General features: G+C 31.8%; 1 protein-coding gene across 2 annotated transcripts in view; it reads left to right on the top strand.

The window, feature by feature from the left end:
- LOC118183119 (teneurin-a-like) overlaps window positions 1-15001 on the top strand; it is a 1514249-nt gene that overhangs the window by 695941 nt on the left and 803307 nt on the right. The gene's annotated exons all lie outside the window — the stretch shown is intronic.

Below are 15001 nucleotides of genomic sequence, written 5' to 3'. Positions count from 1 at the left end.
TATATTTGATCGCGTGTCTTATTTTCAATAAAGGAACATCAGCAGTCAAATTGCAGACCACTCGTAATTCGGTCCGATGCTCTAATCCCGGCGAACGGGCTGGCTGTATAGGTATTTTAGTAGTTTTATCCATGTGTACGTGTTTACGAGCCACTTTGCCTTAGAAAGTCCTCCACGTAAACATCCCTTCCTTTAGGCCGATAGCCCTTGAGTGCTTTGCCGTACTTAACTTACCCAAACCATCATTTCAAAGAAAGTTTGATGCAGATTGATGTAATTCATCTTGGCATTAAACCACATAAAATAAAAGAAATTCTTAAGAATCGTAATGAAAATTTCGTTCAGTCGTAAACTTGAAAAATCTGATATATACACCACGTGACTTCCTTATGCGTAATAGTAAATTCTACGTATTTTCCCCCGAATTTCATTTAAATTTATTGAATTAAATTAGATCTACTTCGTCGATAGCTCATAAACTACAATAGAATAAATGCACTCTTTAAAGTTCACTATATTTATTTACCATAGCGACACTCTGGCGCTAGGTTCACTTAACAGCGTTACATCTCATTTATTTTATAACTCAGAATGTACGAAAATTATATTATCTGAAGAATTATGTAATCGTTGCCACATGTTCTATTCAAATACTATAATAAATCTTAAACGATGAAAAGAAATTAAACAAATAGAAAAGAAACAGTTTTTCACAGACGATTCAACGCTGCTTACCTAATGCACATGCGCTAATCGTAAACATTTTCCTCCGTCCGAGACAGACTGGCTACATTATTTGCTGCTAATACGAAATACTATTTTCATCGAATTTCTTTAGAGATGTATTTTTCATTCAATTAATTCTGTTCTCAGTTCGCGACGAGGCAAAAATACATATCTTCATTAAAAATATCTTCTACGAATATCTACAAAATATCTTCATTAAAATTGAAAAATATAGAAAAAAAAATAAAACAAAAAATACAGTTAAAACAATATAAAAATAGAATTAAGATTATAGCTTCTACGCAAAAACAAAGAAATCGGACAGAAGGCAACAAGGCAAATTTTTCGGTGCACAAAAATGAAAGTTTAATTTTGGTGCTACTCGGCAAAAAGACACTGAAGGTGCATAAACTGAATTCACTATTGTGATAAGTTTCAAATATAAACAAATATGGCTGCTATGATAAGAAAATTAGGCTTAGCCGTATTTAAACAACTTTTAAATTGTTGATAATTCTGCAGCTATAACATGCAGGTTAACTAAAGGCATAAAAACCTTAACCGGAAGATAAGAGTAACATAATTCAATCATCTTTAAAGCAAAAAATGCGCAATTTACCAACATATAAGAATGAAAATTTTGTGCTCACGGAGCCGAGTAACATAATATGTTTGGGGAAAAAGAGGCCTTTATTTTTTCCTTACGTACAGATGTCAAGCAAAACATCGCTAAATTCCATTCGATAGCCGTCAAAATGGATATTTTCGTTGAAATATGATACTCAGAATTTATCGTGATTACAATACTTCCTTTACTTCGTACAAGGAAGTAATAAACCGTGAAATGATAACATTTACTATGCAGTTAACACATCATCGCAAAGTTTTTATTTAACTGGTTACTAAAATTTTATCAAGCTATAATTTTATTTCGATTGTTTCTTAAAATGTATTAAGACAAATAGAATTTCTTCTATTTTTAACTATTTCATAGGAAAATATATCAGAATTAATACAAAAGTCCCACCTTAAAATTTCAGTAGATAAACTTTGATATATAGCAATCTAAAAATAAATCAACAGAAATTCAATTGAAATAACAGAAATCTCTTTATCATTTCATTTGGGCCTCTCAGTAAGCACCAGTGTCAGAACTAAAAAAAAATTGATGTGTGCGCCACATCACTTCCTTGCACGGAATATTAAATCAAACGCAATTTTCTTGCTTTTTATTTAAACTTATTGGATTGAATTAAATGTACTTCTTCGATAGCGCATAAACCACAAAAGAATAAATGCACTCTTTAAAATCCACTATATTTGTTTACCATAGCGACACTCTGGCATTAGGTTCACTTAACAACGTTACGTTTTGTTCATATTATAACTCAGAATGCATATAAATTTATATCATTTGAAGAATTATCTAATCGTTGCCACATGTTCTATTCAAATACTATAATAAAGCTAGAACGATGTATAAAAGAAATTAAGCAAGCAAAACGAAAAAAAAAAAAAAAAAAAGAAACAGTTTTTCACAGGCGATTTAGTATTTCTCATTCAATGAATTCAAATCTCACTTCCCGACAAGGCAAAAATACATGAAAACTCAAAATATCTATATTAAAAAATTACGAAGTAAATCTTATACACTTATTTCCTCGAATAAATGATTAAATTCGATTTGATGATTAATTCGCAATAATAAATGAAAGCGTTATCTTTGTTGTTGCGAAGCTTAGTCTCTCTAGATCTTTCAAATGTAAACAAATATGTCCGCCATGTTATTTAAAACATAATCGCACTTAAACAGCTTTTAAATTGCTGATAATTGTACAAATATTGCTTCCAGATTTACGAAAGTCATAAAAACCTTACCCGGAGATAAGTACAACATAATTCAATCATTTTTAAAGCAAAAAATGTACAATTTACAAACATATAAGAGTAAAGAAATTGAGATCACTGAGCCGAGTAACAGAGTGGATGTATATAAATATATTTAGATACGTTTGGTGCGGTCGATTGCAACCAAAATACGAGGTGCAGATATACATGTTATAGCAGTCCTATATACAAAATTTCAACGTTGTGAGACTACTCGTTTTTGAGTTATGCGAGATACGTACATACGTTCGTACAGACGCTACGAAAAATTCTCTTCTGAATTCATTTTAAAACAGTTTTATAATTTTTTTGGGGGAAAAGAGTGTTTTATTCTGTCCTTACGTACACATGTTACGCAAAAACATTGTTAAATTGCATTCGATAGCGTTGAAAATGGATATTTTCGTTGAAATATGGTGCCTGAAAGTTTTCGCGATTACAATACTTCCTTTTTACTTCGTACAAGGAAGTAAAAAGGTTATAAATTAAATGTGCGGCCTAAATGACTTATGTGTATCGTTGTCTGTGAAGTACTGAAAAGCACAGTATTTTCTTAAAGCGTTTTGTGCTTCAAAATGGTATCATGCTAATTTTAGGTATATATTGAGTGACAATTTAATTATTTATTTGGATAGAAAGTTCAACTATCTCCATTAAGGAGAACAGAAGATTTCGTTCCATATTAAAGTCTTTGAATCTGATTAATGAATTTTGAATCAGTCTTAACCACTTGCGCTAAAAAGGCGTGCCATGAACGTCGAAATGCTTTTATCTGAAACCGCGAGCGATGTGACCGATTGTTATATTGTAGCGCACGGCAACGCAACCGTGAAGTTTAGTCGTAGCGCAAGTGGTTAGGTGGCTTGAAATATATAAAGATAGCATTCACTCGTACGTTTTTTAAAGAATTTATTCTTAGTTTCTTTTTTAAAACGAAAATATGTGACCATATTTTGTTGTCTAAATATAAACATATGGATATTAACTCAGAACGCAATACCATTGGGTAAGATTCGGATGTGATGATATATCCAAACTGTTCTCAGATTAATATCGTTAACATCTAAAGAGCAAAAAATGCAAGAAATTTAAAAATGTTTTCGCTGGGTTAATGCAGATGGGTTTTCATGTTTTATGTTTATTTAAGATTTCAAAATATATAAAATTCAGTGTCATTTCTTTTAAAGTAGAATTACAATAATTTATTATAACGGAAATCTTACGGTAAATAAGCAAAATGTTGAAGATTTAAAACAAGAATGTTCTATGTATATACATGTTACAGTTTGATTTGGTTGTTTGAATATACGAGTAATAAAGTGTAAGAGGGTTATCTGCCTAAAGGTAGTGATGCTTTTAGGGCGGATTTACAAGGGATTTTGGCTTGTGTTCACGCCACCACATGGAGAAAACCTCTAAACCACTATGCAGTCGGCTCTTTCATCTGGATACGAGCCCAGCACGAAATATCAGTATTTACCAGTTTTTGACAGCTTGGCCACTGGTAGCAGCTATGCTAATGTGGAAATTTAAAAAAAGCGTTTTTAAAATTTCATTTCAAGTGCCCCGTATTTTAAACATTTGAAATTTAATTTTGTTTTTTCAAACACACGAATGAGTGATCGTATTTATCAAGTGAGTTTATATTTAAATATCTGGTTTGGTAATCTATATTTATGTAACTTTCGGGTGGTAAGCTAGAATCTAAAAATTCGATTGGAAGTTGCTTTATTTTCGTATTTTGTTTTATTTTATTCAGCCAACAGAAATAAAATTTATATTAGCTTAAACCATAATGAATAATAATGAATCCTAATGAGCTGTAATAGACAATAAGGAATCACATGAACTATAACTATGTAATAAATAGTTATAATGAATCATATAACTTAGTAATGAACAGTCATAATGAATCATATAACTAGGTAAAGAATAGTCATAATGAATCATATAGTAACTAGGTAATGAATAGTCATAATGAATCATATAACTAGGTATTGAATATTCATAATGAATTTTAAATCTAATCACAATATTTTTAGCCGAAAGATCTATTAGTTTCAAAACACAATTTTGCGTTCTTTCTCCTTCATGATATGTTTCGCTTTCCATTTAAGTCTGTTGCCATTCGTCGAAATGTAAATTATCAATCTCTCAAATTTATTCTCTTTGTTATTGATTAACAAAATAAGCTATTTAGAAGCAATATGTGCACTTGTTAAGAATATTATTATTTTTTTTTTTACTTTTTAATCTGGTTCTTTTAATAAAAATGTATTTAATTCATGATATAGTTCATTAAAAATTAAGTATATTTATAGAATTACGTTGCATATTTTTTTTCTTTTCAAGTATACTGAACATATATATAACATTCCCATGTTAGCCTAAATGTATATTCATTCATCGAGTATCCTATAAAATATTTTTGCTGTTTCACCCAGATAGTCTGTACTGATAATATGTACTGATTTGCGGTATTAAAATTTAAAAGATTCATTTTGGGTGACCTTTCAAATCTGGAATCTTCCATATTTATTTTTTTTCTTTAACTATTTTTAGACTGACCGTGATTTTGAACTAACCGTGTCACTTAATCACGTGTCACTTAATCTTAATAAGTCGATTGTAGTTCTAAATGTTGTGGTTAAGTCAGTACTGATATTCATAATACTTTAGAAGCTCTTGACCAGGAAGCATATTTGATACTATGTCTAACTTATTATCTAAGCATTCATTTATGCTCAGAGAAATACACTTTTTATTTATTCTTATTGTAAAATTTATTTATTATTATTGTAAAATACACTTTTATTTATTTTTTATTTACAGTTTGAGAGAGTTATATGTGCATTAACTTATTCTCTCAGAAAATCATAATAATTTAAGCATCTTTATGTTCCAAGATTTTTTTTTTCATTAAATGTAAATAGACGTCTTTTGTTAACCTCGACATAATGTTTTCGTACAGAAAGATGTAGTTTTCTCGTTTAATGGTAAATTCTCAAAACGTAGCTGTTTCTTTTTACATCTGTTTGTAATTTGTTTTACATCTGTCTAGAAACTTCTGAGATTGTATTTAACAACACGTTTTTATTTACCCACTTAGACTGACAAGTGTTAAAGACAAAAGTGTAAACACAGACTTAAGTTTGCCTCAATAAGCCTGTTCGTCAACAGAAAACTCTTTTTTATTACTATTTTGTTGTGTAAATTATAGCTGATTATTCGACTAAAGTGATTTCATTTTCAAATTCCATCTAATTAGATTTAGCATTTGCGTACTCCCCCAGAATACTCTTTAGAATAATAAATTAAGCACATTTGATTTTCACATAGATCAAATCTTAACCACGCATTCTGCGGAATTCATTATGTAAAAGCACTGCATCGTCTTCTTATTCAACAGCCGTACCCGTAGCCACAAGTCAAAAAGGTATGATTTCTATTCGGAAATCTGAAGAGCCTTTTCAAGTTAATTAGTTTCCAGACGTTATTTATATTAATCAAAGCTCAGCTTATCATTAATAGTTTCCTCTCCAGAGTTATGCGCTAATGGATTAGCCTGAGTTTTCACAAGACCATTGATGCGATGGGATTAAGGAAGAAAATGATTCCTTTACCTCAAGAACGAAACATTTCCTTCACTGCAGAAAGTGAACAAAGAATTCACAGAAATTATTTCTTCGCAATCAATAATTGATTCGCTAAAGGTAAATGGTGGATTCTAAAGTTATGTGTTACATCATTTTTTTAATATTTTACAATGCATTTTGATACAGATGTGTAGTTTTTGATCAAAATTATTCATTCTTTTCTTTTTAATAAAAAAAAATAAAAACAACGCAAACACAATCTCAAACCAAAAAAATAAGAAAGGAGGATGGATAAACTTGGCTGCAATACATTTGGTTCGTAAATTTATGGCTTCTTAGTGCTTATGTAAGAATAAAATATTTTATAAATTGTTAAGTTTTAAAGAGAATCCGTTATTTTCATTGTGGTTTTGCAAACAAAAACATTTAATGAAGAAAATTTGATTGCTTACCTATAAAAAAGCTGTACATAAAATCAACCGATTTCCTTTACCACTGTAAATAAATAAAGGAAGAAAGAAAAGGTAATAAACTTTAAAAGAAACTAAACGTGTACATTGTTGATACTTGTAATGTACAGTTGAAACTATTACGAAACGTATCTTTACTGCATAACACATAATATGAAGTAAAAAAGTATTTATATATATTGAATGCACAAAGAGTTCACTCTACAAAAACTCCGAAATTACCTTTCCTGGACGTAAACACTGAAGTAAAATGATGGGGAAGGGAGTGAGTGTAGAGCTGAGTAAAGAAAGGAAATATGGCGCTTGTTTACGAAAAAGATCATTAGAAAAAATATGTATATTCTGTCCTCCGTACACTATTTTAAATAAATCTGCTAAGGGAAATATAAAGAGAAAAGAGAGAGAGAGAGAAAACAAATTTTATTTTATTTTACTTTTTAGTATCTTATTGGGCTTCTATGGAAAGTAACCAAATTTAAATTTTGAATCTTTTTATCTTAACCATTTAAGGATTATTTAATAAAAATCACCCTTCTTCCTACTTGCTGCTCAGATGAGAGAATGGTTAATGAAGCTGAGTGCCATACTGAAGGTCCGAGCTCGAATCCCGAAGAAGCCATGCAATGTGTTTGTGTGGCAAGGGGGCACTGGCTATGCCTAATATGCTTATATGTGTTAGGTAGAGATTCTGGCTTCAGGATTAGTTCTAAATGTTCTGCAATTTCTTGGCAAGGAAGTCGAGAACTAAGGGTATGTGCAGTAAGGTGCAAATACATATTTAAAATTAATCAATTAGATTGTGGGTAAATGATTCTTTTCGCCTCCTTTGAAAATATCTGCTGTTGCCTTAATGAGAAAAGCGAACAGCATGGATTTACTTGAACAAACAAGCGCTTTGAAAAAAGATTTTGTTACACATCAAGAATCAGTAGCCTTAAAAGGAAGCGTTGAATAATTATTGAATAACATATCCACTGTACTCGGTCATCGATGCAGTAGCTTTGAAAACAAGAAATATAGGCTTGACTTGGAGCATGGGCAGTTTTATTGTTTAAATTTTCCTTAGATAATAAAGCAAACAAAAGGGTAGACAGGCTTCTACTAATTATTTTCTTTACAGACGTTTTGTCGGGATACGAAAACGGCCGGAGAATTAAAATGACGAATGAAATGCGAAAAAATACTTTACTCGTGTTTTCATGGAGTGATGTAGAAAAATATGGTCGGCGCTTAATTTTAAATGTTGCTTGGCTATAACGGGTTCGAAAAATGTTGTGGGGTGACTGAGATTGACCAATTAGTTCAAGTGAAGCGTGGTAACATGAGAAGATGCCTTTTAATTAATAATTATGGTAGGAGTTAAATATGAAAAGTATTGTCGAAAATGAGTCTTTTGTTTGGAGCTGGGTGAGGAGTTGAGTAACTATGAAGAAGATAAAAAAAGAAGAATGCAGATGATAACTGGGAGAAAGGTATATGGAAATTGAGGAAAGGGATCAGAGTAATGCGTTGATGCTTTTCGAACATGTGCGAGATAAAGAGAAATTTTCTGAAGACCTATCAGCCTTGTGGGACATTACCAGCTGTACTGAATGATTAGAGCAGTGCTTCTTAAACTGAGGGTCACAATCCCGACTGCGGTCGCTAAGCGAAATCTTAGGGTCGCGAAAATTTAATTCTGATATAGAATTTAAATTAATTATTAGCCGCAGTTCTTTCAATATCTTCACATTCTTAATATTTTTTTTTGGCCCAACGCAGTCATAAAATCATTATCCTGGCAAGTTATGCGGTAAATCACACATTTTATATATTTAAAAATGCATCATAATAGCGCGGTTGCATTCCATTTTCAGGATATAAGTTATTTCAGGATGAAAATACGCCGCAAATGCACGGCGTTTAAATACCCTGCGCCACCCTGGCCGCTGCGAATAGTGTAATTATTACGCTTTTCCAAGGTAGTCAGTCATGGGAAATTTCATAGCAACTAGTGTACATCACAAAAACGATACAATACTGAATTTTACTCGACTAAGGCTGTTATCTATTTGAATAATTATTATCATAGATATTATGTTATTTATTTTTTAGAGTTTACCCATGAATTTATTGTTTACCCATGAATAAATGGCTCATCTTCAGTAACAGAGATAGTGATACAAATGGCAATGCTGTAAAACCTCTTCATATAACACCCATTAATCAGAAACAGGCATCTGAGATGGGAAAAAAGAAATATGATGAGTCATTTATCCAGTTTGGCTTTATTTTCAACAACTGTGACCATGTTTTGACTATGGAGAAGATGAAACCATCAAAATTAAAAAGGCATCTTAAATCCAAATATCCATTCAATGTCAATAAAGTAAAAGAATATTCGAAAAACTGTTAAAATATTCAAGTAAAGAGAAACAGCATAGTTAGAAATTTTCGACTGTTAGCGAAAAATGTTTACTCCTAAGGCATTCATCTACAAACAATATTTCATAACAAGTCTCATAACTCATTGCTAAAAATAGAAAGCCATTCACCATTGCAGAAGCTCTTGCATTACATGCTACTATTAAAAGGGTAGAGTTTGCCAAATGTAAATATGTGGATAAAATTTCGAAACGCCCTTTGTGAAACAACACTGTTACCAATAGAATTTCTGAAATTTACAATGACCCACTCCAGAAAAGTAAAGAAAGTTCAAAAATTACAATTAAGTTGGACGTAACAACCGATACAACTTTGTATTTCAAAGATAGCTCAGTTGTTAATATATATATATATATATATATATATTAACAACTGTATATTATATATATATATAACATTTATACAGAAATTATTGACGAAGAATTGTTAGTTTGTCGTCCTTTGGCCGGAAGATATATACAGACTTCCCATTTAAATCGCCGCTTACAACCAGATTCCTTGCTTGGAATGCATAAGAAATGGCAAAGAACTGCACATATACGACCCATAATTTTCCAGATGAATGCCAAAAAAAATTATGATGACATATTCGGTGGAAGGAAAATTATTATTACAACAACGGTATTTTGATATGTTTACGTACGAAGATGTTCAAAATGTCCACTTCGCATACGATGAATGCATTCGCGCGCCATAGAATGACGCAAAGCGTCTTTTGAACCGTAATCCAGTAGTTACCGGTAATCTTTCGCATGGTGATAATGTATTCCGTTCGTGAATATTGTGATATATACTTTATCTTTGGTCATTACAAGGACTTACAAACAAATAAGGAAGATGTCTGTCTCTATCCATCACGTCGTCCATCCAATGCCAAAGTCATCCGCAGCTTGGACAACAGATTTGGAAATACTGGACACACAATCTCCATGATATGGCAGAAGAACACAAGGCGCGCTTATGTCAGAGCAGAAAATTGCAGTACTTTGGCTAGTGGAAGAAACTTCCAAGTTGAGCACTAGCCAGAGTGCTGAATACGAGTCACACTACTATACATAGAATGTTACGGTCAGAGGGGTTACATCCATTTTACTACACAACTATGTGCAGGGTCTACATCCAGATGACTTTCAGCGACGCACTGACTTTTGTGAATGGTCATAGGAATAACAGGAAGCAGATAATGCTTTCACTGCTCTTATCTTATGAACTCATGAAGCATGCGCCACACGTAATGGAGTCTTCAACAATCACAATCATATGTGGTCAGTGTCCAAACTTCATGCAGTCGCCTGCAAGAGCGTCATGTCATCTGGTCTGTAAATGTGTGAGCCGGTATACTAGGCAGTCACATGACTGTAACATATTGCTGCATGAACGGCTCGGGGAACAACGAATTTCGTATACGCTACGCCTTAGCAGCAATATCTAGCCCATGGTTCCAGCATGATGGAGCTACCGCACATTTCAGCTCTCCTATTATGTGAATTGCTGGATATGTAATACGCAGGCATCTGGATTGGATGTGGTGTTCCAGTTTTTGGCCGCCATGATCGCTGAACCATCTCAAAGAATTGGTCTACCGATACCTAGTTACTACAGAAATAACTTAGTTGCTCATCCTTATGATGCGTTTACTTTATGCTGTGGTAGAGTAGCTGGGTAGACACCCAGCTACTCTAACGCTTGAGATCAGCTATTTCACAGCACATGCATGTGTGCCTCTATATGCGCAGTGGACAATTTGAACATCTTCCTGTGCAGACAGATGCAAATACCGATGTTCATGTTTCCAATAAAGTTTTTTTTTCTTGCACCGGATATAACGTCATACTTTTCTTTCGAATTTATCTCGAAAATTATGAGTCGTACAGATATAATTCATTAAGTATTTCTTTATGTATTCCAATCGAGTAGTTTGGTCGTGCAAAGTTTGATCATTCTTGACAGGACACCATCTACAGTAAAGTTGACGGATTTTTTTTTTTTAAGTTTAGGTTTAAAATGAAGAAATTGCTTTTTAATCTGCACAGATTATGCAAAATCGTATACGGGAAAAAATATTGATTTTAAACAATTTGTTAAAGTTTCTGGTAATTATAATCTAACTTTTAAACACTGCATGATCCATCCAGAGGCACTTGCAGAAAATGCATTAGCAATGATATTGAAAGATTTGCTTCAGGCTGCTGTCAAAATTATATAAACTTTATTAAAAGCCGGTTCTTTAGCAGCCGTTTGTCTTAAAATCTCAACAATTCATGTTTATTTTAAAATAGAATATAAAAATATATTATTGCAAGCAGAAGTAAAACAGTTGTCAAGAAGGATAAATTTAAAAAAAAATATTTGTGATTAAAAGACTAAAGTATTAAATTTTAAAAGGAAGGAAAGGACGATACTGATGCTCTTTTCAAAAGGACTTATGGCTATCAAAATTGTGCTACTTTTAGGATGTTTTGTAAACGCTGGATGATTTTAACTTCAAGGAAAAAGCAGCAACACAGCATATTTACTTCGAATTTTAAAACTGAAGGTTTTATTAAGATTATCAACATTTGGAATAATAGAGTGAGAAATGATGAATTCAAAATGTTTTCTAAACACATCTGCCTCATTAAAATGAGATTTTCTTCCATTCAGTTTTACATACTCGAAACAAATCCTAAAAATCTAAAAATACTTCTTTATATATACTTCTTTATATATATATATATATATATATACTGATTACCAAAGAAATAAATTATGAAATAATACCTTTATTTTATATACCTCTATTTGAGATTGCGAAAAAACCTTGATATAAAGAGGTCACGAATGAAAAAATTTTAAGAATCGCTAATTTAGAGTTTGATGAAAGATAAGGACATGAACGTATAAATTCTCATTAGATGTAAACGCAACGATCGATGCTGTGTTCTTGTCCCGATATGTATAAAGCAAAGAAATATTGAACGTGTAACTCCAAAACTGAACAGCAGAAGCTTTCTTCGAGACTGTTCTTAAATAAGGAGGAAAAATAAAAGTGGGAGAATTTCAAAATTCTTGATTTACCCGCGTATAATATCGGCTTCTTGCTCCATCTAATGATGTGCGATGATCCAGGCGTTGTGTTTCTGTTTAAACGAAATGCTACAAAGAGACTCTTTCGAACTGATAATTAGCTACAGACTTAGAATATTGGCTTCTGACTGTTGTGAAATGCAAGAATGTTATGAATTGCAATAGTGTTCCTGTTATAAAGAAACCACCCAGAACTGATATTTACCGTTCCACGATGCAGACAGTAACGAATACTGTTTCTGAACTGCAAGACTGTGCTAAGAACAGGTCATGTAAATGTATTTAAAGTTTTTTTAGCCCAAAGTGCGTTAGCCCAGAAGAGCTATTAGTTTCGTTTTGGCATTTTGCGTTTGCTTCACTATAAATAACATTTCTTTTTTCAAATTGTTCTTACCAAATACTATCGCCCTATATTATATTTGAAGAAATTAGATAATAAAGAATCTGCATAAATGTATGTATGTTTCTCGCATTGTGATACCCCAACAGTACCTACAGCCATCCAGTTTTAAATGACGTAATCCTACTGCGGATTTGGGCAACTGAAAACCCCGAAGTTGAAATTGGAATATGTTTTATTATCGATTTCATATTTTGTAAAACTTTAACGAATTTTTCATTAATAAACTCAATGATTTAAAAGCTAGGAATGGCAACACTCTACGGGGAACAAAAAACTTTATCTCCAGCGCGCAAAACTGTGTATCTGAAATTCTTAAGATATGCTCATTTTAAAAATATTTTGAACTGAATTTTACGGTTTAAGTGCAAAGAACATGATATATATTAAATAAAGGTAACACGGAAAACGTTAAAAAAATGCCCGTTTGGACATAAATTAAAATCTGAAATTTACATTTTTTTTTTAAAATTTCATTTATTAGTTGAAAATGGCTTTGTCCCTGAAGGACTATTGTTTTCGTTTTGCGATTTTGCGCTGGTTCACTAAAAATGTGCGTTTCACTTTTCAAACTGTTGCCACCAAATGTTGATGTCCTGCATTATATTTGAAATAATCAAATAATGAAAAATGTGCATAAATGTATGTATATTTCTCGTATTGTGATAAAACAACGGTACATAGAGCCATTGAACTTTGAATGACATAATCCTACTGCGAATATGGGCATCTGGAAGCCCAAATTTGAAATTTGGAATTTGCTTTATTATCGATTTCCTATTTTGTAAAACTTTAAAACAAATTTTTGATTAGCAAACTCAAGAATTTGAAAGCGAGCAATGACAATGTTGTACAGAAAAAAAAAAAACATTTTTATCTCCAGCGCGCGAGACACTGTATCGGAAATTCTAAAGATATGCTCAATTCAAACCTATATTTTGTGATATTGCTCTTGAACTGAATTTTATGGTTTAAGTGTGAAGAACGTGATATTTATTAAATATAAAGGTAACAGACAAAATGTTAAAAAAACGCCCCTTTGGACGTATTTTAAAATCTGAATCATTTCGGAATTTCTTTCTTTCTTTCTTTTTTTTTTTTTTTTTTTTTTTTTTTAAGTTTTTACTGAAGCTCGAAGTTTACTCATGGAAGTAGTCTTCTTCTCTTCCTTGCGTGTAGTGATGATTATGTAAAACTAAGTGTTAATATGTAAATATTTATTAAGTTTCACGATTAGGATAAACTCTCTGCTTGCATTTTATTGTGCATTTAAGACACTAACGTGGCATTTATATAAAAAATTATTGTTTGTCTACAACATAACAGTTAAAGAATTTTAAACTACTTTACCTAATAAAATCTGAGTAAGAGGTTTTGCAACTTTATGTTCTGCGAATGTCAAATTATGCTTTTGGAAGTAAAATAAAAAAATGGTTATCAGTTTTGCACATGATTACTGCACCTAATGCACTTATAATTTTTTTTCAAATATAACACATTGCTTTCTTTAACCTGTAGCTGCTTCCGGCCTTGCTTTAAACTGCACCTGATCCGATGTTGCTTTAACCTGTACCTGTTTGCTATTTTTGTTATATAAATAACAAACAAACGCGGACAAAACAATCGCATGCCGCTGATTAAGTATTTCCACCAGAACCTTTTGCCTAGATCATATTATTCGGATATGACAAAATACGCATATGCTGTCTGCCTAATTTAGTTAGTTACCACCCAAATAAGCAGATGTACTTCCGGAAGACTTTTAGCTATTATTTAAACTACCTCACTAATCGGAGAAAATTTTAAAGGAAACTGAATCGTATTTTTGTTACACATAAAGAAAATAACAAAACCTAATAACGCAACCAGCCTGGTTGTCTGAGATCGAACTTATGTGGGAATCCTAGTATTCAGAGGTCACTAGTGGCCTTTTCTTCCGTGATGGGCACAGAGAGAGATATTATTTTTGAAGATTTTTTTCCATTGGGTGTATTGGAATGGAAAGCATAACGAATTATTTTTATTTAGAGTCTTAATTCCGATAAAATATTTAAAAAATTAAACATTAAAAATGTACTAATATAAGAATTTATACTGACAGTAGCTACTATCTAATTGAATACTTTTATGGATGTAAAATAACATGTACTTAAATTATCCTTACTTTGCAAATTTTAATATTTTAGCTGTTATTCATAAGAATCTTTAATCCGTACTGTATTTATTTCTTCCTGTTACCAAAATGCTATTTAAATAAATATTTTGTATACATTACATCTTAATGTAATCTTAACATTAATTTTATACAATTCCTGTTAACTGATTTTAAGGTTACAAAAGGTATTATTTTATTGAACTGACTTAAAATCTCTTAATATTTTGGTTTCCTCACACAGGGTCAAATAGTATAGGCTAACTGAATCATTTTGGGG

Source organism: Stegodyphus dumicola, chromosome 7 (genome assembly GCF_044657685.1).
Source record: "Stegodyphus dumicola isolate Sdum_Otavi_A_Nest chromosome 7, ASM4465768v1".
NCBI classification, from domain to species: domain Eukaryota; kingdom Metazoa; phylum Arthropoda; class Arachnida; order Araneae; family Eresidae; genus Stegodyphus; species Stegodyphus dumicola.
Note: the sequence above shows the minus strand (reverse complement) of the source record. Positions and strands in the feature narration are given on the sequence as shown.